General features: G+C 34.4%; 1 protein-coding gene across 15 annotated transcripts in view; it reads left to right on the top strand.

Moving 5' to 3' along the window:
- TTLL5 (tubulin tyrosine ligase like 5) overlaps positions 1–24412 on the top strand; it is a 402838-nt gene that overhangs the window by 356240 nt on the left and 22186 nt on the right. The window lies entirely within an intron of this gene.

Raw genomic sequence — 24412 nt, 5'->3', positions numbered from 1 at the left:
TCTAAGAGCTAATTGCATCTATAAGGCTGACTAGCCCAGAAGTAATAACCCATTAGGACCTACATGATAGTTGCCCCTGTGGAAATTCAACCTGTAAATGAGAGTACAAGTTGGGGAATGATCCCCTGGGGGGTTGCTACTGAATATCCATATATTAATGTACATGATCTTTAATGTTTTATAATTGTATAGCCTTGAACATGCCATCTAGTATAAAAAACAAAGGGAGTAATGAAGAAGAATGGGGCAATAGTTCTTAATTTGAATTCCCTTATACATACTCATCTGTCTTATGCTATAGTGTTCCTGGTTAAGGCCATAGATAAAAACAGATGGGGAAGGGACTTTCCTGACTTGAAACCCAAATCCATATAATTTAGGGATCTGATCTTGAGCTAGAATGTACCTTTAACTCTTACCAATGAAATATAATGTTCAGAGTAGATTATTGAGGGTAGGTAGGATGCTAATCTGCTTGGCAAATGGTAAGGTAAGGATAAGATCCAGTCAGAGTTACTATGATAGTTTTATCTAGAGAAAAAACAATACCTCTTTGGTGTTAGTAGTTACTCCTAATTAACTTCTTTTGTAGGGAAGAACATTTCTTTAACCCTGTCTTAAGTTTGAGTGTTTACAAAGTACATATCAAGCGATGCCAGAACTTCTTAAATAAGTTATTTACATTGTTGATAACTTTCTAGTTTAATTATTATTAGTCATTTTTGAGCCTTTATATTAGGGTCTGGGATCGTAAAGCCCTTTTGTTGTTGTTGTTCTTTTGATGTGTGTCCCCTTATATCTGTTAATACTCATCCATTCTAAATTCCCTCTATTCTTCAGCACAAATTTTGTGATCTGATCAGGCTACTCTCTTTACTGATCCCCTGGTATTATATATTCCTTCTTCCTTTTTGCTCATTATATTACTCTGACCTGGAATATTCTCTTCAATTCTCCCGTCCTAGCAAAACCCATCTTATCCCTCAAGGCCCACCATGAAGATTTATATACCTTGCATATAGTTTCTTACATAATTGTTTTCTGACTTTTCCCACTGTATACATCTTGTCTTTCTTTTTACTTTAAAATTAATAAGTTAAATTTATTTTGTATTCCCAAAGTATCTAGTATAGTACAAGACACATAGTCAGTACTCAGTGAGTTGATCAATTGATAATGGACTCGGTCTCTGATGCCTTAGAAATGTAGTCACTGTATGGAGATCAGATTTCAATACTAGTAGTTTATCCCCCTGACTTCAGGGAGGAATCTCTACCTAAATCTTCCCAGAGAGATGAAAGGTTATATGTATTTTTTTAAAAAACAACTGGTGTCAGAGATACCAGGGCTTTCCTCAGCTCATTGTACTTCTTAACAAGTTTCAGTCAGGAAATTCTTCCTTATAACTAATCCACTCTCTTGAAGTTAAATTTATCTACTTCTTTCTTCAGTTTTAAAGCAGTTATATCTTCAAAGTAGAAACCATCCAGTCATAATATTCCATGACTAGCTCTTATGTACACTGAACATTCACTATAATGCACTATTGTCATGCAGAATTCAATTTAGGTACAGTTTTTTTGAGTTGCAAATATATGAAAAGAACTTCATCATTTAAGGTGATTCCATAATATAGACCTAATATTCAGCATTATGCTGAATAATCACTGAATTTTAAATATCATGATTCTTTACCTTTTTCTTCAATGATTTCAATTTTTAAATTTATGTTAAACTTAAGTACAAAATAAGAAAAGAAAAAAAAATTGCCATGTACACAGAACATAAGAAAGGATAAAGCAATAAATTTCTATTTCAAGAAAACCAATACTACACTTTTATTTTCCAAGCTGTATACCCATTTTCATATACATAGAAATCTATAAAATATACACCTATACACTCCTACACACATATATAGGACCACACATGCTTATTTCCATTTGAAGGTAGATAGCTTCTTCTTTCATAAGTCTTTCCATGTTTTTCTGAATCACCCAGCTCATCATTTCTTGCATCACAGCAATATTCCAACTCAATCATATTCTATCTATAAGAGTTTTTCCCCCAGGTTTCTACATTCCTTCTATTCTTGGCTATATAAGTTTTGTTTGTACTAGAAAATTTTAATTTATTCAAAATTATCCATTTTATACTTGCCCTTACCTCATAATCTGTTTCTTTCTATCTTTTTCCCTCTGGTTTCTTTGAATTTCTTAATCTTTTGTTATTTTAAATGATCTTTGTTTTTTCTAACTCAATAAGAACATTTTTTTAGTAATTTAATTGGGATGGCATTAATTGTCATTTTAAAAATTATATCAGCTTTACCTATCCATGAAAAAATAAATCTTAGTTCATTTATTTAGATCTAACTTTATTTGTATAAAAAGTGTGGTGTTTATACTCATGTAGTTCTTATATCTGTTTTGGCAGATATACCCTTAGGTATTTTACACTGTCTAATTATTTTAAATGATCTTTTAAATGGACCATTTGACATTTCTCATTGAAAAAGGAGTGTTTGTTTTTTTAAAGCTTCATTATCTTCCTCTAAATATGAACCTTGATTATCTTTATCCTCCTTGTAGCTATCTATTGTTGAATTCTTTCTTCTTTGCTCATTTTTTATTTATTTTGTAAAAACAAATACAAAAAATAGAAGAAAAATAAACAAAAAAAAAATAGGGAAAAAAGCCACTGTTATGTGCTCAGCAGAACATGAGAGGATCAAAATATATACCAATAAATTTCCATTTCAAGAAAGCTCACATAATAATAGAACACACTCGATTATTTCCTATAATAATGTATCAAGATTCTTTTTTTTAATCATAATTTTTAGGCAGTCCAACTAATATTATGTTATTTCTCTTCAATCTGTTCTTCAGATCAGTTTTTTTTTTTTTCTGATGAGATGTTTCACATTCTCTTCTATTTTTTTTCTTTCGATTTATTTGTCTTAGAATGTCATTAGCTTCCCTTTTGCTTAATTATAGTTTTCAAGGAACTTTCTTCCCTAAATTTTTGGTTCTCTATTTCAAGTTGGCTGACTTTCTTTTCATAATTTTCTTGGTTTTCTTGGATTGCTCTTATTTATTTTCTGATTTTTCTTTAGTTTCTTTATTTGATTATTAAAGTTCTTTTTAAGTTCAAAGAAGTCTTTGTTGGATTTGCAAACATTTTATATTTCTCGCTGAAAAAGGAGTAGCTTTTTTTTAGTTCCATTATCTTTCTTTGAATATAAACTCTGATCTTCTATATCACCATAGCAACTATCTGTGGTTTGGTTCTTTCTCCTTTGCCTGCTCATTTTTACTTTTGTTTTATTTTATTTTTAGTAGCTATTAGTTTGATCAAGCTCTAGTCCTAAGATCTGAGAATAAAGCCCCAATCCTCAGGACCTTTTTACTATTATTATTTGACATTTCTTCTGGTCTTTTTGGACTCTCCACTCCTAAGCCACAGCTAGCGCCCTTGGTCATGCTGCCCCACATACGATTTTGTTCCCTGTCTCTCTGGTGGCTGCCAACTATAGCTATTCTCTCTTTCCTAGAATTGAAAGTAGGGACTGTGATCTCTTGAAGGTGCCCATAGCCAATAGGGTCACTGCCTTTGCCCCTACTCCTCACCAGCAGTGGCAGCCCAAGACATATCTAGTCAGCATAGTTTGGCATCCCTTAATCATGGAAGATCCTTCAATCTTCTCTTATTCTACTATCAGACCTCCATACTGTGCATGAGATGAAAGTTTCTAAGGCTGCCTCCCAACCCTAACTTTCCCCAGGACTTGTTTGTTGATTGCACAGAGTAGGCCTGGAGATGTTTGCACTTCATTCAGGAAGAACTTCTACCTCTGAAAGTCAGTTCTTTCCTATAGTCTTCTTAGGTTGTCTTAGGGAAACAACTGTTTTAGCCTGATTTTTGTTTATTTTGGCTACTCTACATTCCTTCCCTCTGAGCTGTCTTTCTTTTTTTGTGGAGGAAATTCACCAAACCAAAAGTTTTGCCAACTCTATCATCTTCTCAAAATCCTTTCTTTTTTTCTTCTCTTATACTTTAAAACTTCAAAGAACTGCACAATTCCATTATTTTTTGATATTCCTTCCAGTATTTTTTGTGCTCTTTTACCATGTGGTTAATTCTCTTTTCATTATTTTCTTGAATTGCTCTAATTTTTCTTCCCATTTTTCCGTTGTCATTTTTACTTTATTTTTAAAAATCATCTTTTTACTCTTTTTAAAAAAAATCTCTTTCTTTAGCTCTTCTAGAATTTTTTGTTTAGTATGTGTCCAACTTCCATATTTCTTTGAGGCTTTGTTTATTTTAAATGTGTTCAGGTCATTGTCTTCTTCCTGGCCTTCCCTGTCACCATAGTAGGATTTTTTTGGGGGGGAGAGGGGGAGAACGGGTCTGGTTTTGTTGTCATCGTCATTGTTGTCGTTTGCTTCTTTTTTTCAGCTTATTTCTTGACTCAAGTCCAAAAACTTTATTTTAGAATTGGGCTCTACTCCCCTCTGGAGGAGAAGGAGTTGACTGGCCTGACTTTCAGGCTTTTATGTCCTGCTATTTTCACACCTAGGTCTAGGGTCCTTTTAAGTTTTCAGTGCTCCCAAAATGCTGGAAGTTGTCCTGGGTTTGATCTGGTCACTGACCTGCTGGTTTATGCTCTGGTCCTTATCGATTAGGGGCCCTGCTCTCTTGGGACCATTGTCATTTTTCTCTGCTTGCAAGTGGTACTGAGCAGGAGAACTTCCAAATATCAGCTTATTTTGCACTCTGCTCTAGTTCTGTCTGGGATTTCTTTCTGGCCAGATCTTCTTTCTCCCTAGATGAAGCATTGGTCATTCCCAATACTGCCACCATTGATGCTGCTACTGTTACCATTGCCTCTAAGGTCCTCAGCTGTTCTGTGTTCCAGGCCATCTTCACCCCTTTATCTGCAAACATCTCTATCTGCCTTAGTTACCCCAAGCTGGAAAAATGACTCATTGTGACTTTTTTTTTAGTTAACCTACTCAGAATTCAATTTAATACACTTTTTTTTTTTTTTTTTTTTTTGGGCTGAGACAATTGGGATTAAGTGACTTGCCCAGGGTCACACAGCTAGGAAGAGTTAAGTGTCTGAGGCTGGATTTAAACTCAGGTCCTCCTGACTTCAGAGCTGGTGCTCTATCCACAGTGTTTCTTGCATTGGTGTGCTCCATGCTTGGGATAAACTAGCTGCCCTTGGTACACTTTTTAAAGTTGTTTGGAAGGGTAGATTGGGAAAGCTCAGCAAAATTGTTGACTTCACTCTGCCATCCTGGCTCTATCCCTGTAATATTCCTTCTATCAGTATAGATTATGAACCCCACTCACCCAATAATTTGGTCAACAGCTCTATGTCTGAAATAAGTTTTACTCTTGAAAAATACTAATAGATAATATTTATAAGCTTGTGGTTTGCAAAGCACTTTCCAAATATTGCCTCATCTTATCCTTACAACAATTGTGGGAGGTAGTTGTTGTTATTATGCCCTTTTTACAGATGGAGAAACTGAAGCAAATGACTTGCTCACAGTTACACAGCTAAGAAATATTTGAAGCTATATTTGAATTCAGTCTTCCTAACTGCAGGTCAATTCTTTTGAGTTAGAAGAGCTAAGTTGTATTATAAGAATATCTTTTGGAGATTTTTAAACAATTTTGCATATGCTTGTAATGTTATCTTATTTTTTTTTCCCTGCATCCTACTGAAATAAATGATATTGTTAACCCCATGTTACAAAGAAGCTGAGAACAGGTTAAATAATTTGTCTTATGTCAAATAACTAGTAAGTATATGAAACAGGAATTGAACTCAGGGTTTTGTGATTCTGTGTCTGTGTCATATGACTCCATCAATCAAAGAATGCTTATAAAGTACTAGGGACTCTGATAGTTGCTAAGAGATGAAAATGAAGTAATCCCTGACCACAAGGAGCTTACATTTTATTGTGACAGATAACATGTACATAAATAAGTATACACAAAATATATATAAAAATAAATACAAGGCATATTTTGGGGAAGGAGATAGAAGGGACATTAACATCTATCTAGTAGTGGTAAAAAGTAGCAAAGTTTCTATATAAAGGAATCACTTGAGCAGAATATGAAGGAAACAAGAATTCAAAGAGGTGACACTTATATGAAAGTTTATCCCAAGCATGGAGCACACCAATGCAAGAAACACTGAAGTAGATAGAGTTTCATGTGTAAGGAACAATATGACATCTAATTAAAATGGACCATAAAGTGCTGGAAAGAAAGTAATATATAATCAAGTTGGAAATAGTAGATTATGGCTATATTGTGAAGGACTATAAAAACTAAAATTTTAAAAAGGAATTTCACAGTGGCAATGGGAAAACATTAACATTTATTGAGTAGAAGAAGAAGATGGTAAGATTTACATTTAGAAAAATCACCATGGCAACTTTCTGGAGAACAGGTTGAAAGAATTCTCTTTTTTTCTTTTCTCAGTTACATGTAAAATTTTAAAAATATTAATCCGTTAACATTTTGAGTTTCAAATTCTCTCCCTCCTTCCTTTCTCTACCCTATCCTGAGAAGGCAATCAAGCAATTTGATAGAGATTTATATATATATATATGTGAAGTCATGCAAAACATTTTCCTATGATTAATCATGTTGCAAAGGAAAACACAAACAGACAAAAAAGAAACTCAAGAAAAGTAAAGTAAAAAAAAATATATCCTTTGATTTGCATTCAGGGTCTATTAGTTTTTTCTCTGGAGACAAATAGTATTTTTCATCATAAGTCTTTTGGAATTGTCTTGGATACTTGTATTGCTTAAAATAACTAAGTCATTCATAGTCATTACACATTATTGCTATTACTATATATAATGTTCTCATGATTCTGCTCACTTTATATCAATTTATATAAGTCTTTTGGGGTTTTTCTGAAATCATCCATCCTGCTTATCATTTCTTATAGCACATTAGTATTCCATCACATCACATATCACAACTTGTTCAGCCATTCCCCCAATTCATGAGTATTCTCTCAATATTCAATTCTTTGCATCTTTCTATCAAAAGAGCTACTATAAATATTTTTGTACATATTGGCCCTTTTCCATTTTTAAATCTCTTTGGGATATAGACCTAGTAATAGTACTGGTAGGTCAAGGTGTTATGCAGAGTTTTATAGCCCTTTGGACACAGCTCAGATTTACTCTCCAAAATGGTTGAATCAGTTCACAACTTCACCAACAATACATTTCTGTCCCAATTTTTCTACATTCTCAAACATTTGTCATTTTTCTTAAGAATTCTAATAAGTCTAGATCTGTTTTTTTGTTTGTTTGTTTGTTTTGTTTTGTTTTGCAGCTCTTTACTCATGGCTTCTAGTTAGTTCTATTTTCGGGGGCCAAGCAAACCAAATTTAGTCCTGTGTTAATGAGGATGTTTAGCATGGAAATGAGAAAGCTTAAGTACATAGGAGCTGTAGTCAAGTATGTGAAGTACTGTCCTTTAGAAGATGGAGCAAACTTGTTTTATTTGGCCACAGATAATAGAATTTGCAAGGAGGCAAATTTAGGCATAATGTCAGGAAAAATTTCCTAACAATTAGAAGTACCTGCCTTTCAGAGGTGGGAGAGACCTCAGTGGTTCTCCATTCTTAGAGTCATGGAATTAGAAAAAGAAAGAATATTGATGGGCATCCAATCCAGTCCTCTTGTCCTATATAGAATGATACTGAAGCCCAGAGAAATGACCAGAGCAAGATTATAGCTCAGGTGCTCAGACACTAAAGCCAGCCTGGGCAGAGTAAGGTTTCCTTGAATTGGGAATCTTCTGGCAGAGTCTGGGTGACCAATTTTTGGTTATGTTATATTGAGGATTCCATTTATAGTTGAAGCTAGATAGTTGTTGAGGTGCCTTTCCATTCTCCCATTGATGAGCAATTTGAAATCAGAACCTAGTCTCCTAATTTCTAGTCCAGTGCTTTTTCTACTTTACTATATTGTCTTTTTGACAATATTCATGAATATGCATTCCATTCCATCATCAATTACTGTGTTAAAAAAAAAAATTCAGCTCAGGCCTGATACTCATTATATCTCTTTAGATTGAGTAGTTGAAGAAACATATTAGCAACTGAGTCCTATCTTCTAATCAAAATCCGAATTATTATATTGTTGTAAATTTTCCTAAATAGGGAAAATTTAAAGTTATTTCCAAGCCATGCCTTATTCTGTGATAATCATACTTTCCACCATTCATGAGTGCACACTATCTTTTGTTTTATAGCTGCTGAATATTAGAATCACAGAATTTCAAGAATTTAAAAGGGACTTCAGGAGCCAATTGATCCAAAACATATCTAAACACGCATCTCTTTTTCTATGAGACAATCAAAAACTAGCCATTTTAAAAACCTCCAATGACAGGAGAGTAAATGTATTTCCTAAGTTAGCCTACTCCAATTTTGAATAAGATGTTTGTGAGGATGTTTTATTAAATCTGTCTTTTCATTTTTCCTAGTTTTGTCTTTGGGGTCTGGGTAGACTTGATTTATTCCTGGGTCTGTCTCTATAAAACATCTTAAAGTTTCTTCCTGTTTCATCATGAAGGTAGCTTTTTTTCAGGGAATAAGCATTTTTTTAAGTGGGGTCCAGAAAAGATTATTTCAGAAAGGAGGCACAAGAGTTATTCAGTACATCAATGCAAGCCTTGTCCTTCCTAGAGCAATGAGGGAATAAGAAGAAGGTGGAATATAGACTGACAAGTAACAGCTACCCTTGTCTTCCAGTATCCGGTCTACTCCGCTCTTGAGGTTTCTTTAGTTTTCACTATGGTATTGTGGTCCAGTTACCTCACTTGCAGCCAATTCTTTGTGATCCCTTTGGGGTTTTTTTTTTTGTTTGTTTGTTTGTTTGTTTGTTTTAAAAGCAAAGATACCGGAGTACTTTGTCACTTCCTTCTTCAGATCATCTTATAGATGGGGAAACTGAGACAAACAGGGTTAAGTGGGACTTACACAGGGTCTACTAAGTGGCTGAGGCCATATTTACACTTAGCAAGATGGGTTTCAGGCCCAGCACTCTATGCCACTCAGCCATTAAAATTACCATTCTCCGTAGAAGCTTAATCAACTTGTTGGATTTCATTGTTAACTCAAAATGAATTTCCAATTTTTGGAATTTTCAGGGGTGGGGAGGCTATACTTTTTTTCTACACTTTGGAGTAGAATCCTCACCTTAAATTTTACCATTCAATTTAGTCTCCTTGTATGTAAGACTAAGTCAGAGTAGAAGAAGAATGAATTCTCAGCAAGGGAGTGGTGTTTTAGAAAGCACCACATCCTCCTCTCCTGCTAGAAGGAATAGTTGATCAGATTCCTGTGTGGCCTAAGGCTCAGACTTCCTTATCCAGTGGCCCTAGTGTTCTTCCATGATTTCTGCACTTAGAGACAAGTGTACCTGTCAGCCAGAAGTTTTTGAAAAACTCAAGCTAAGAATGCTGCCAGTCACAAAATCATGAATTAGGGTCTAGAAAGAGATCTGAGTAGCTTCTTCCTTTGCTCACTTCCCCTTCTTTTTCCTATCTGTCCCAAAAAATATTCTGTAGCCCTCATCTGTCTCTCTAAGCTTATTTTTCCATCCTGTTCCTTTATTCTCATGAAGGTTGAATTATGACCTATTAGATGACTTGAACCTCTCCTTTTTGATTTCTTAGGCTATCAACTAAGTTGAGGGCTAAATTCAACCATGACAAAGAATGCTAAGTTTGAAATCAAAGGACTTGAGTCCAAGTGCTTACTCTTCCCTTTCCCCACCCCAGCTTTCCAGCTCTCTTTTATGTATTGTCTTCATCTATTTGTACATGACCTTATGAGAGTAGGGACAGTCTGGTTTACTTCTAACCTCAGCACTTGATGCCGTGCCTGATACATAGTAAAGACTTAATAAATGCTATATCTTTTTGTGTCTATTTAATTAACCATCTATCCATTTTCCTGTCTCCCTATCCATTAATCTACCTACCTACCAACCTACTACTTACTACTTGTGTGGTCATAGACAAAACACTTAACCTCCCTATACCTATTTGCCTTGAGGCTTGTGCTCTGTGGCTTCCAAGATCTCTTCCAGTTCTAAAAGCTATGATCATTTTGCTAGATGAAATTTGATTTCCTTTCTGTCACTATATTTGTGCAACCCATCTCTGGACCAGTCTTATCATGTCTAAACCTCATCAGACCAAGGGTTTGCCTCATGTTGGATTAGGATCAGTGAAGTTGGATTGATGGCAGAGGAAAATTGTTAATGTATTTAAAGTTGATCTTTGGATTGGGGAAGTTTCTTTATGCCTTTTTCTCTTGTGCTTCCTAAATTTTGTTTTCCAACTCCAATTACAGGTAACTGAAAATAGATGGAGAAGTTAAACAATAAGTATTTTCTGATAAATGTTTATGGTGAGATTTTTATCAGGAGTATGTGCATATTTCAAAACAATCATTGCAAACTCTAATAAAGGAGTTAATATTTTTGAACAGGTGGCCCTATCCTGCCACTGAGTAGGCAACATTCCCTTTGTATTAATCCCATTGTGGAGACTTTCCCTACACTATGAGTTTGAAGGTGAAAAGTGAAGTTGTTTGACGTGATTTTATATACGTTCTTGAATGAATTTAAAGGCATTTGTTCTTAAATGAATTTAAAAGCGTTTATTAAGCACTTATTATATCCCAACCACTGTGCTAAGGATACAAATGGAAAAATTTGACAATCCCTGCTTTTGAGAGATAATATAATATTAATAATTTAGTATATTTAATTGATATTAAGTGATACATTTCAATGATGTGGTGTTGATCATGAATATGGGGTAGTTTGATAAATAATATCAAGATTATGTTTAAAAAAAAACTACTTGGGGAGGGTTAAATTGTATCTGATATCAAAGGAAAATATGTAGACTTTGCTGCTATTTGTAAATACTTGGAGAATAGGAAACCAAAAAGAGAAAAAAACAAAAACATCCATTTTACATATGTAATAATGATTCCCATCTTATAGTCATATATTTAAATTGCTTATCATTTATGTTTAATTATTTTGTAGCAAATGATTTTGCATATTTGATTACAACTGTTGATTTGTGCTCAACCTAGTGAGGCTATTTATCATATAGCATATGATCATTTATATCATATAGCATATAGCTAAGTTGCTCATTTGCTTAATTATAGAAGTTGCCTCTTTTGCCTCTAATCTTGAGATTCTCTAACATGACTCAGGTTATATAAAATCATCTTCATTATCCATACTAATAAAGAAGTGAAGCTAAACATATAATCCATAACAAAGTAATCTAGAAAGAATTTTTAATTGACTTTGGAATTTTATTTTTATATTTTTTTGCATTTTGGAGAACAATAAAATATACTTTTAAAATTCTGATTTCCTTGGACAAATATTCAAATTAGTTTACATTGCCTGAACATGTTACCATTTGGGCAATCTGGAGAAGAAGGTACCCTGGAAAGAGCTAAGTGCCTCAGGATGTGCTGATCCAGACCTTAAAATTGGGTGGAATAATCCTCAACAGAGAAATATAGTTTCTGCATATAGATGATTAAATTGTATCAACTCCAGTTGACATAGTGTCTTACTTAAGACACAAGCAGGGGGGAACTGGCTAATCATGGCCTCCTAACCAGGCTTTTCACACATTAAAGTATCCATTGAAGTGAAATGGCATTTCTAGGGGAGAGCAGCTGTCCCTGTGTCTGGCTTCACTTGTGCTCTCCCTCTTTGGAAAGGTGTCCGGCTGCAGTGTATTTCTGCTGCTTTAGTCAGCATTAAACAAAGAGAGACCTTGACTATAGTTTCAGTGACTTATGCTTCACCTCTTCTTCCAAATCCTTGGGTAGGAGCAGCTGAGAATGGGTTTCTGAACTGCTGGCTACCAATTGCTTGGTTCTCATGTCTCTTAATCCCTTTAATTCTACTGTTTATAGCCACTCCTCCCATCTTACTCTCCTATTACTCTCCTTTGATGTGACAACACAAGTGGCTTGGACTTTGAAGGGGGATTCTTAGAGATACCTTGAGTGAACCCAATCAGCCACTAAAGGCCCAGACAAATACTTTTTAGGTGAGTTTAGCATCAGAAAAAGACAGTGGCTTTTTTTGCTCTATGTATCCTGCTGAGAAACTATTAACAGTTAGGATGTCAAGTTCTAGAAGAGTGAACAAGTCTCTAGAATGTTAACCACCTAGGGTCAAGTCTAATCATGGTACTCCAGAAAGAGTACTCAATTAAGTTGCTTTGAATTACAGTCAAGGCTTACTCAGTGGTTATCTTCACTTTACCGTATTTTTATTGTATTCATTCAGGTCACACTTTATTTTTTTACCCTTCTTGTCCTTTTCGTGTCTTTTTTCTCTTTGAGATGTAAGTCTAATAGTGGCATGACTGGTTCAAATATTTTGAACCATTCAGTGACTCTGAGGGCACAATTCCAAACTACTTTTCAGAAACACAGAACCAGTTCACTTTATTCACAGTGAAGTTCCTCTAACAATTATTTTCCTTTTTGTTAGTTTTGCCAATCTAGTGAGTGTGAAATGAAACCTCATTTTCCGTGGTTATTAGTAATCACTAATCATTAATCTAGGGCATTTTTTCATGGTTTTTTTTTTTAATACCTTGGTTTTCTTTCTTTGAAAAACATTTATATCCTCTGACCATTTATTTATCGGGGAATAGCTCTTGTTATTTCACTTCAAAGTACTTGGATTTTTTTTTTTTTTTTGGAAAGAACTTGCAAACCATTTTCTAATACACCTGTATTTTATTCATGCTGGTACACAAACTCAATCTGATTCCTTCCTTGTAAGACAGATTGGCCATTCTAGTAGCTTCTAAAGTAGTTTTACATCTTAATATAGAAATAGCCGCCTATGTAAGTGTTTTAATGTAACTTGCTTCTACTTGTATAAGTACTTCTCCAGAAGGCACTCCCTTATTGTTGGTGATTACTGAATGGTAACAACCTTTTACTCCTGTCCTGGGCACTCCATTACTATAGGAGGAGAGTAACAGGAATGGAATCTGCCCGGGTCATGGGACTTTAAAGGAAATCAAATGAGGTTTGGTAAAAAGTAGTTTAATCCTGCTATTTTATTTCCCTTTTAGAAGGTTGGAGAAGAGACTGGGATGTGAAGTATTTGATTTCACATTTGTTCCAAGAATTATCCTTGGCATAAATCCATTTTTCTTTTAAGCATCCCAGGGAGCTTTTCCTGCTGTCTCCCCTTTAGTTATCCAGTTATTTTAAGGCCATACAGCAGTTGACCGTGATAAGTGAAAATTTTTGTACCTAGGTAGGTATTCAGAAATCTCACTACCCAATGGGGCTTAAAATGAAATGTAATAGTCTCTTGGTAATATGGTCTATGGAAAAGAACAGTAAACCATAGTTACTAGTCCCAGCATGAATGTGTTTGTATGAATCATTTATCTAGGTGTCAGTTTTCTAATTTTCTAAATAAAGGGTATTTGATTAGATAGTCCTTAAGATACTATTCGGCTGGATCATTCTTTAAGTGTCACATCTGTTGTTCACTTGTCTGTCATTCTCTAACTTTACAACTTCATTTTTTGGGAGGAAAGAAAATCATTTTACATATTATAAGTTGATTTCAATTTTATTTATCCACTAGAGATAATAATTAGCTTGTCTGTCAGTAGCATCTTAACAGTTTACAATGGGACTTCCTAACAACAATCCCGTGAGGTAAGGTATCCCGTTATTATTATCCCCATTTCATGAATGAAAAAAACAGATCCAGAGAGGTCAACTGATTTGTACAAGGTCATACAGCCAGTAACAATTGGAGCCAAGATTGGAGCCCAACCTTCTAGGTCCCTTCATGCTTCAGCACCCTATAAATGGTCATTCAGATCTAAGTATTCTATACTTTAGGCCTTCCAAATACAACCTGGATTTCCAAGTACATATTCTTTCTTTCCTACTCTTCTAAAATTCTAATGAGTAGAACAAAAAGTCAAGTCAACAAAAATCATCTTTCTATTTCTATAGAGTTTGATCTTCTCTACAGCTACATATTTAAGAAACTGTAGTAGCAACAAAATGCAAATATATAAGAAGTGAAAAACTTAACCTCTCACTCTCTTTGTCTTTATCCATCCCTGAGAAGTACTTTATTGAGTTTACCATGATTTTACATTTGATCTTAGTCAATTAATATTCTATACTAGGTTTATATCCAGAGTATCCAGTCTCTGAAAACTATACCCATTGGCCTGAGATTTGAAAAGAATCTTTTGTCTTTGCCCTTACCCCTCCTCCAATTACCTTCCCCCTTCTAGAATGTAAGCTCTGTTGAGGCTTATGTAACAAGGGATGGAGATTCATGTTCTTTTCCATATTCAGCCTTCTGCCTTGTTCAGAAATCCAGACCCTCTCCAAAACACTTACACAAGTTCCTTTTCCTTTTTCTGCTGAAGCCCTTTCTCTCCTGATCCTTTTTCAAAAAACAAAACAAAACAAAACAAAAAACCCCACAAAAAAAAAAAAAAAAACCAGATATAGAACAGCAGAATCACTGTATGATAATGTAAGTAAGAAGTCAAGCTTAGCATTTAGCTATCAGGTAAATGTGAGGGGCTCCTAATTATAATATATCAAAAAATCTAACTTGAATTTTAGCTTCAATTATAAGATTGTTGGAACCTTTTTTTTTTTTTTTTTTTTTTTTTTAAATGTGCTGGAGTTTCCCTTTGCTTTTGTTTTATGAAAGGAAGAAGCTGTTTCCTGTTATCTGTTAGTTGCACGCTAACAAGATGATGAAGTGATTCTGGGGTTCATTTCAGTTTTCCTCAAAAAATATGGAATAAGAACATAAGATGGTAGGGCCGCTGCAATTTGATTCAACAATCTTAAGGCATAGTTATTATGCAAAGGCATTGTTCTGGTCACTGGTAAGACAAAGACAAAAATAGGGGGAAAGCCCCTGGCCTCAACCAGCTTATATTTGACCAGGGAAATAGAATATATATTCAGATAATGAAATATAAGATGCTTTAAGGAATGAAATATGATAGCACTGACAGCTGTGGGGATGGGTCAGAAAAGACTTCATAGGAGGCAACATCTAAGCATCTTCAATTAGGGACTGACTCCAACAAAACATTATAGATTTCTTAAAGCTGGAATACTTCTAAATCCTTCTCCCCCTTCCCCCCCAAAATAAACTTATGTTGGAGACCTCACTTGAACTTGTTTCCACTGATTATTTTAAAGGAAGCTCTTGAAATGGAATTTTACATCAGCATGTAAACCATCTGAATTCCCTGCTGTATTCCTTCCCTACATACAGTGCAAGTTTTCCTAGTCCTGTTTTTTGGCCAATGTAGTCTGTCCAAATCTCTTTAAAAAGAGGAATGCAGTTCCAAGATAAACTGTGTACAACGTACATGACTACATTTTCCTTACTCAGAAAGAACATTTATTAGTATTATTCCTTTCAGAGGACAGAGATGGCCCTATTCTATGTGTTTTCTATAAGATAGTCATAGATTTATGCTGTGAACCCAGAAAGTGAAGACCTTTTACAGTGCATTTTCTCCCAAAGTTTTGGTTTTAAAGCCAATTTGAAAGTAGTAAATAAGGAATAACAACAAATCTAAATGGCCATGGCAGGAAAATAACAGTCATGGCATCCCGAATAAAAAGAGAGAAGGGAATTTGAAGGAACAGAAAATGGTACATATGATTTGGAAATAGCCATAAGAACAAAATAGGTAGAATCAGATAATTATTGATTGTGAAACAAGAATATGCAAAAATAAAGCTAGTAATCATATTTTGTCTTTATCTAGCTCTTTTCCTTTTCAAAGCCCCCTCTTTCATTATACCAGTCAAATCTGACAATACTCTATTTTGGTGTGTTAGGTTTTTGCAACTAAAAGCCCCTTAACCACCAATATAATAATAATATCCTATCCTCAGAATCCACATCTCCTAAAGTCTTAAACACTGTTGTTTTCATTGTATGATATCATTTTTCAGGTAAAGATAATCAAAGAACTCAGATCAGTTGTCTAAATTAAAAGTGAGAAATTGACTAGATCATGCAGAAAACAATAGCAGTAATCTGGGTGGGCCGTAATGATACTTTATTTTTGTAGTTTACAGTTTTCAAAAAAGCTGCATATTTGATCTTCACAACATTCCTAAGATAAAAATTATGGTATTTGAATTCAAATCACAGAACTCATAATCAGTAATTCAATCAACAACCACATTTATTAAGTACTTATTACATACCAGGCACTAGGATAAACACCAAGGACCCAAAGAAAGCAAAACAAAAACAAACAAAAAAAACCCCACTGAACCGCAAAACAACAACAACAACAACAAAACCAGTAGCTGCCCTCAAAGTAGAAGGGTACAGTCTGATGGGCATGAGCTTTGAGTTAAAAAAAAAATACTATAGGCAGTCAAAAAGAAAGAATTCATTCAGGAACTACCATGAGAAGGACACATACTTTAGCAACCACTCACCATATTGAAATGGAAAGCTTGGAATACCATATTCCATAAAACAAAGGATATGAGCTTATAGCTAAGAATAGTTTATTCAAATAATCTGAACATAATTACTATAGGGGTAGGAGAAAAGGGATAGATCTTTAATAAAACAGAGAACTTCCAAATACTCCTGATTAAGACCAGAGTTGAAACACAGGAATGAAAAGCAACATCAAAAGGTAAACATGAATGAACTACAAAGAACTAAACAAGGATAAACTGCTTACCTTCAGGTATAGGGAAACAGTACATGTGTCCCCTCATCATCAGAATTCATAGAATGAATCCAAGAATGAGAATATCATGATGATCTGAAGAAGAGAATGGTAAAGGAAGGGAAGAGGAATATATGGGGGTTGAGGGAAGTACAAAGGAAAGAGAAAAGAAATTTAAGGAAAATTATCTCACATAATCAGGGTACACAAGTAGACATCTACACAAAATAAGGGAGTGGATGAAAACTGAATCTCATTTTAACTGATCAAAATAAGGAAAGACACACACACACACAGATCATTGAGTACAAGAATATGTTTTATTCAGCAGAAAAATCATATATAAAAATATGTAATAATGCTTTTTGAAGTGAAAAGAGTAGGAATCCAAAGAAATGCCCATAAATTGAGAGATGAACAAAGAAATTATGGTATATAAATGTGTCAGAATGCCATTAATGTTTAACTTTTATCAGCATAATGACCAGCTGAGATTGTAGAGGACTAATGATGAAATGTACCACCCATTTCCTAGTGAGAAATGAAGAATTCAGAATGCAATATGAGTTAGATTTTTTTTGGACATAGCCAATTTGGAAATTTGCTTTTAATATATTTAGAAAAAGATTTATATATGTTATCAATTTTGTTTTTATTGTGTCCTCAGTTTGGGATGGGTACATTAGAAGGCAGACCTTGAATGATTAAAACAAAATACTTTTTTAAAAGTACTATAAGGTTTTAAAGGAAAGCAAGATCACTGTGGTTAATGTCCTCAGAGGAAATGAAGCCTGAGCTGGACTATGAACCATGGATAAGATTAAATTTTGGGATCCAGTTGGGGGAATAGCATAAACTAAGAAATGAAGGCAAAAAAAAAAAATGGCTAAACCTATTTTGAAGAACAGTAAATAGAATAAAATGGCTAGAAACATAGTAATAAAAACTATGTTTAAACATAAACCTTGAATGCCAAGCTAATGAGTTTGAACATTGTCTTGAATACAATAGAAAGGCATTGAATGTTTGTTTGATTGTTTTTATTGTTTATCAATGCATTGACATTTCTCTTTTTTTAATTAATCTAAGTTTATTTTTTTATTTTTTTAAATTTAATTTTTATTTTATTTTATAATTATAACTTTTTTTTTGACAGTACATATGCATGGGTAATTTTTTACAACATTATCCCTTGCACTTACTTTTGTTCAGATTTTTTTCCTTCCTCCCCCAGATGGCAGGCAGTCTTATACATGTTAAATATATTACAGTATATTCTAGATACAATATATGTGTGTAGAACCGAATTTCTTGTTGCACAGGAAGAATTGGATTCAGAAGGTAAAAATAACAGTTTACACTCATTTCCCAGTGTTCCTTTTCTGGATGTAGCTGATTCTGTCCATCATTAATCAATTGGAATTGGATTAGCTCTTCTCTATCTTGAAGATATCCACTTCCATCAGAATACATCCTCATACAGTATCATTGTTGAAGTGTATAATGATCTCCTGATTCTGCTCATTTCACTCAGCATCAGTTGATGTAAGTCTCTCCAAGCCTCTCTGTATTTCTCCTGTTGGTCATTTCTTACAGAACAATAATATTCCATAACATTCATATACCATAATTTACCCAACCATTCTCCAATTGATGGACATCCATTCATCTTCCAGCTTCTAGCCACTATGAAAAGAGCTGCCACAAACATTTTGGCACATACAGGTCCCTTTCCCTTCTTTAGTAGTTCCTTGGGATATAAGCCCAGTAGTAGTATGGCTGGGTCAAAGGGTATGCACATTTTGATAACTTTTTGGGCATAATTCCAGATTGCTCTCCAGAATGGTTGGATTCTTTCACAACTCCACCAACAATGCATTGACATTTCAAAGTAGAATTTTGATAAATTTGGCAGTATGACTCAGGAAGGAATTAGAGAGAGGAGTCACCAAGACCAGTTTGGTTCCTGTTATGCTAAAGCTAGAGTAGTCATTTTGTTGTGCCACAATTTCCTTAATTGTCCTGCCTCAGTTTCCCTAATTGTCCTGTCTCAGTTTCCCTAAATTGTCCTGCCTCAGTTTTCCTAAATTGTTTGGCTTCAGTTCCTTGAATTGTTCTACCTCAATCCCCCTGGTTGCAACCCCTCCTCCCCCACCTCCGGACCATTAGGGCTCATATAATTTAGGGCTGGCTACTCTGAAATTATAAATTGTAAATGTATAATCTTAAAATAAGGGTAAGTTCAGACATCCTGGGTCCTCAATCCTCCTCAGTTATCAAGAATTTATGGTTCTACTCTCACCCTGTCAGAACCGGATTGATGGTCAGTTCTTGGAAATTCCCATGGTTTACCAATGCTCGGACTCCAACCTCTGCCTTGCTTCCCTGATCACTCAGAGCCATATATATTTCACTGGAATCTCACATTCAATGCTGCTGCTGCTGCTGCTGCTGCTGCTGCTGAATGCTTTGAAACATCAGCCCTGAGATCAAAATGGATCCTTTGGTCCCAGAAAATCTCTCCCTCTCAGAAATCCAAATAAAATGTTAAAAACTCTCTAATCTCTATCTTGCCTCAATTTCTCCGGCATAACAATTTAGGCAAAAAGCAGAGCAAGTCTATAGGGTGAGACAGTGGGAATGAACTAGGAAGAGAGAATAATAGCAAGATATATTATAAAGAAATTATCACTAGTTTTTGAGTCACTATATTTTGTTTTCAATTCAACCAATTTCTGTTTTACTTTGGAGATTTTAAGAAATAATGCAATTTAGTACTTTAGATAACAGTAGGAATACTAATATCTGCTGTTCATTTTATATCAGATATGTTTAAAGAGTGATAGGCTGAAATTATGCAAAACTTAAAATGGATTTATTATGGAACTGGAACTCAGGAATTTAGATTTAGATTAGCTGTATTTTGATCAGATCATCAAGTATTACTTATTACACAACTGTACGCATATTGTCCATTAAATCAAGTAGATCAACTGCCCTCAAAAAGACTCACAAGTATGAGCAAATGTCTCTCTCATTTCTCAGTGGTTTTATGACATAGGATTAAAACTATCACCTTGGCTCCATAATTTCCTCATTCATTCTTGTACATTGTCATGCATTTTTCATTGAAAGGATCTTTTGAAATGAGGTGAACAAAAGAATACACCTGGAAAGGCAAATTAGCACTTTTTTTTGTTTTTTAGGGGGGGTTCTTTTGCGAGGCAATTGAGGTGAAGTGACTTGCTTAGTAAGATATAGCTAATAAGTGTTAAGTGTCAGAAGTCATATTTGAACTCCAGTCCTCCTGACTCTAGAGCTGGTATTCTATCCATTGTGCCATCTAGTTGTCTCAAGCACATTCCAGAAGTAATAGGCTATCAAAAACGGAATTGTGTTTCTATCAGATTCAGTTGTATAAGTGCTGTTTGGGGGAATAAAAAACTTTAAATTTAAGGTAGCTTAATTATTGATAAATAGAATTTAGGGACATGTAATAAAAGAAGGACACTTTCCTCCATATGTAGATAATTTGACTTGATGTTGATTTTGGAACCTATTAATTTAATTAGTCATTTAAATTGTGATACCTCACTTTGGTCCAACAATATCTTGCTTGTTCTGGGATCACTTAGAAGATATATGTATTTGCAGGCCAGAGTTCATCCTAACAAAAGGGACAAAGATAATGAATGGATTGCAAAGGATTCTGTATGAAAATCAATAGGTGAAATCAGGGGTATTTAGTTTGGATATGAAAAACAAAACAACTAGTCAAGTTGTTATATGGAAGAAATATACTTCTGCATGATTCCAAAGTATGGAGGCTAATTTAAAAGTCAAATGGAGAAGCATTTTGACTAAATATAAGTAAAAACTGACCAATTTAATGATGTCCCAAAATGGAATGGATTGGGTTAACTAACTGACTTTCAACAAGTTATAATGAAGTGGGTTGTGGTCTCTTCAAGAAACTGCATAGTGATTCCTTTCAGATTACTCCCAGCCCTCCTCTGCCTGATGCATTATCAGTTCAGGAACCCAGGACCTTTGATTCACAAATCCTGGTCAAAAGCACCCCTTTGAATTTCAAAAGGAGATCCGGGCTTATCCCAGTCCCCTTCAGATCTGAGCCAACTTGGGTTCTTCCAGCCCCCATTCTGATGATCGGCTCAGATTTCCCAACCCCCACCAAGCCAAGCAATATAATGAGCTTCCATCAACTAAGGTCTTTGCAGATGGACCTTGGCAGTGCCCTTTACTACTAGGTCTTTCTTCCCACTGGAATACTCTTTCCAGTGCCATATTCTCTTACCCTCACCGATTTCCTTACTTCCAATCCTCCTAATAAACCTCTTTTATCAATCTAGGTTTTCAGGTCTGTAAATTCCTTTACAGAGAACCTATGCTTGCACTAAATCCCAAGGGATTTCAGGGGAAACAAACCCTTCCATTTGATTCCCTGAACCCCAAACCTGCCACTAGATCTTATTTAACTCCCTGACCAGCAGAGACCCTAATCTCATTTGGGTTCCCCAAATCTAAACCTCATCAATCAGACTGTGTTTTTATGACTAATCTCAACTCCCTAAATGAAAACAATAACAAATGCAATAAAGAAAAGAAAATCATAAAAGATTAAAGATAAGAAATTGTTATGGAGGGAACCTCACAGAAACAGCAACCACTACTCTGGGAGATAAACTGGAAATAATACAAAATTTTCTGAAATTGTTTAGTTTTACAGTAAGAAATACAAATGTAGACTTCATGTTTGTACGGTACTTACTTAGCATTATATAATTAGAAATAAGATAGATAAAGGAAGAATTCAAGAAGATAAACTTGAAAATTGACAATTTAGAAAATATGATAGAAATATCATTATAAAAGTGTCTGAGGAGGGGAGTGTCTTATGCAGAACTAAAAATAATTCAGAAATGGAAGAGGAAATACATCTTTAGCTTAGGAATTTATATAGCTTCAGGGCAAAGATCAGGAATAATGCTTTAGATGAATACAGAAAAAGCAGGAATTGCAATAATGATTTTGGATGAGGTAATAAGAAATACAAGCAGGAAAACACTAGTATGATTAAAGACACTATGAATAATTAAGCAATATCAAACATTATATGTGTACCAAATAGCATAGTAATGAAGAACAGGAAAATTTTTTTTAAATCTTTATAAGACACCAATTATTAGTGATTGTAATGTTTCTTTTTCAGGTCTTGACAAAGACCAGAAAACATACAAATAAGAAGGAAATTATAGGCATAAATATTTTGGAGGAACTAGATTTGATAGTCTCATGGAGATTTCAGAATCAAAAACTTAACATATATACATATCATTCAAGTTCCCATGGAATTTAACCAAAAACTGATTATGTTCCAGGACCCAAAGAATTTGTAAGCAAATGCAAAAAAGCATATGCAAAAATCCTAACCACATACCCTTTGTCCCAGTGACCCTACTTTTGAATTTATGGCATAAGGAAGTTATTAACATCTAAAATGAATTTCTATCTGTACAGTGATATTTATCTAAAGCATATTTGTAGTATTAAAAAAAGGCTATGTGTGAGGAGTGGTAGAAACTGTGTCAACTGGGTAATGGCAATACAAGTTGTGATACATGGCTGAAATTTTATTAACAAGCATTTATTAATACTTAGTATGTGCAAGGTATTGTACAAAGTACCATTACTGTGTCATAAGAAATATATAAAATGAAGAATTCAAAGATATATGGAAAGATTTTGTGTAATACACAAATTGGGTCAGTGCAGTGATTCAGGATGAACAAAGAAGAACCACAAGAACACAGTAATTACAGTTGTAGCAATAAAAAGAAATTTAAATATAAACAAAATATAGATAATAAAACATTGGTACTAACTTATAAAATTTGTACTATCCTTTTAATTAGCAGGAAATTACTAAAATATAAAGTTGCGTGTACTGTCAGTCACTATTACAGCTTTATCTTTTTCTTCTATCATTGTGGGGTGAAACTGCATTAAAATATGTTAGGTTGACATGAATAAAAGAAAAACAAAATTTATCAATAAAAAGTATTTTTAATGAAATAGGCTATCTCAAAAAATTCAAGAATTTATTATGAATGTCCTCCAGTGGTGATCAGATCACTCTTTATTAGGAAAGTTTTAAGCAGTATTATTGGTTTTGGTAGAGGTTATGCTAAGTCCTTCTGAGATTCCTTTTAATTGCATACGTCCATAGGCTCTATGAAATCAGAAATTTATTTTAAAGATTGCTAATAACAACTATATCTTTAAAGTGCTAAACAAATATCAGATATTATTGAACTTTAAAAAAAAAGCCTTCTTTACATTCAGCCTTTTAGGAACACTTTGACCCCTGTATATAGCATTTGATACCAAACATTCCTCATCCTCTGAATCTCTTCTCTTGATTTCCATGACCCTGGTTCTTTCTTAATGCTCTAAATGTTCCCTATTTTGTTACCTTTGCAACTTTCTCTTCCTTTTCCTATTCACTCACTGTATTTATTTCTGTTCTTGATATAGGGGAAGGTATATATGAAGTGATGTGACAAGGGTAAAGGCAGGTATATACACACTGAAACCTCTGTAAAATGTGTGTGTGTGTATTTCCAAAGATTGAAAAATAATTTGAAGTGGTATAATTATTTAAAGTGAAATGTTCATTAGGTTCTTTATTTTGTAAGGTTTCTCAAGTTCATAATAGAAAAGTTGTGGGGGGGGGGGTTAATGAAAAATTTTAGGGGTTAGATTGGAATTAGTTCTGTGGTACTGCCATGACTGTGTGCTCCTTTCTCCTCCCCACCATGGCCACATTTCATAGTTACTCAGCGACTTCTTTGCACTTTTTAACAATACCCCTTGCAGCTGTGCTTGGCGCCTGAGTGTCACCCAGGCAGGGTTTCATGAAATGGATCTGATGCTCTTGTGCCTGTGCTGTTCAATCCAACGTTTTGGAGCCATTCCCAGAAAGGTGACAGGGCAACAGGTTGGACTCCATTCCCCAGCTGTCCCTTTTTTGCTATTGTCACTCACTCATGATATAAATAAAGTTGATTCATTCACTCTATCTCTTTTCAGACCAACATATCACAAGCCCTGGGCATTTGGAAGAGCCTTAAATACAGATATCATTTGAGTTATCCTTGCTTAAACTGAATTTTTAAAATAATATTTCTCTTTGAATTAATTTATTACCAATTTAAAATGTTATTACATGATTGTTTTCTGACATCAAACACAAGCTACATTGATTAAAGTGTTTCAGATAAACAAATTAACTGAAAAGATTGTTAACTAAGTCTGGATCTTTCCTGAGCTGATAGTCACAGGCCAAGTTGCACATAGACATGGAGCAAGATAATCTCTCTTCTTGGGACAGATGACTAGTGATTGGAATACTTAGCTAGAAAACGTGTCTTAAATTTGCTAGGAGGTCATAATATTCAATTCCTGTTTGCCTTAGAGGGACTAGTTGTTTTTTAGAAAGCATTTTAAAATCCCAAATGGAAAATATTTTATTGTTCTTGAGGCAACATTATTA

Source organism: Sminthopsis crassicaudata, chromosome 2, assembly GCF_048593235.1.
Source record: "Sminthopsis crassicaudata isolate SCR6 chromosome 2, ASM4859323v1, whole genome shotgun sequence".
Lineage (NCBI taxonomy): Eukaryota > Metazoa > Chordata > Mammalia > Dasyuromorphia > Dasyuridae > Sminthopsis > Sminthopsis crassicaudata.
The sequence above is the reverse complement of the archived record's forward strand: the minus strand, read 5'-3'. Positions and strand labels throughout refer to the sequence as shown.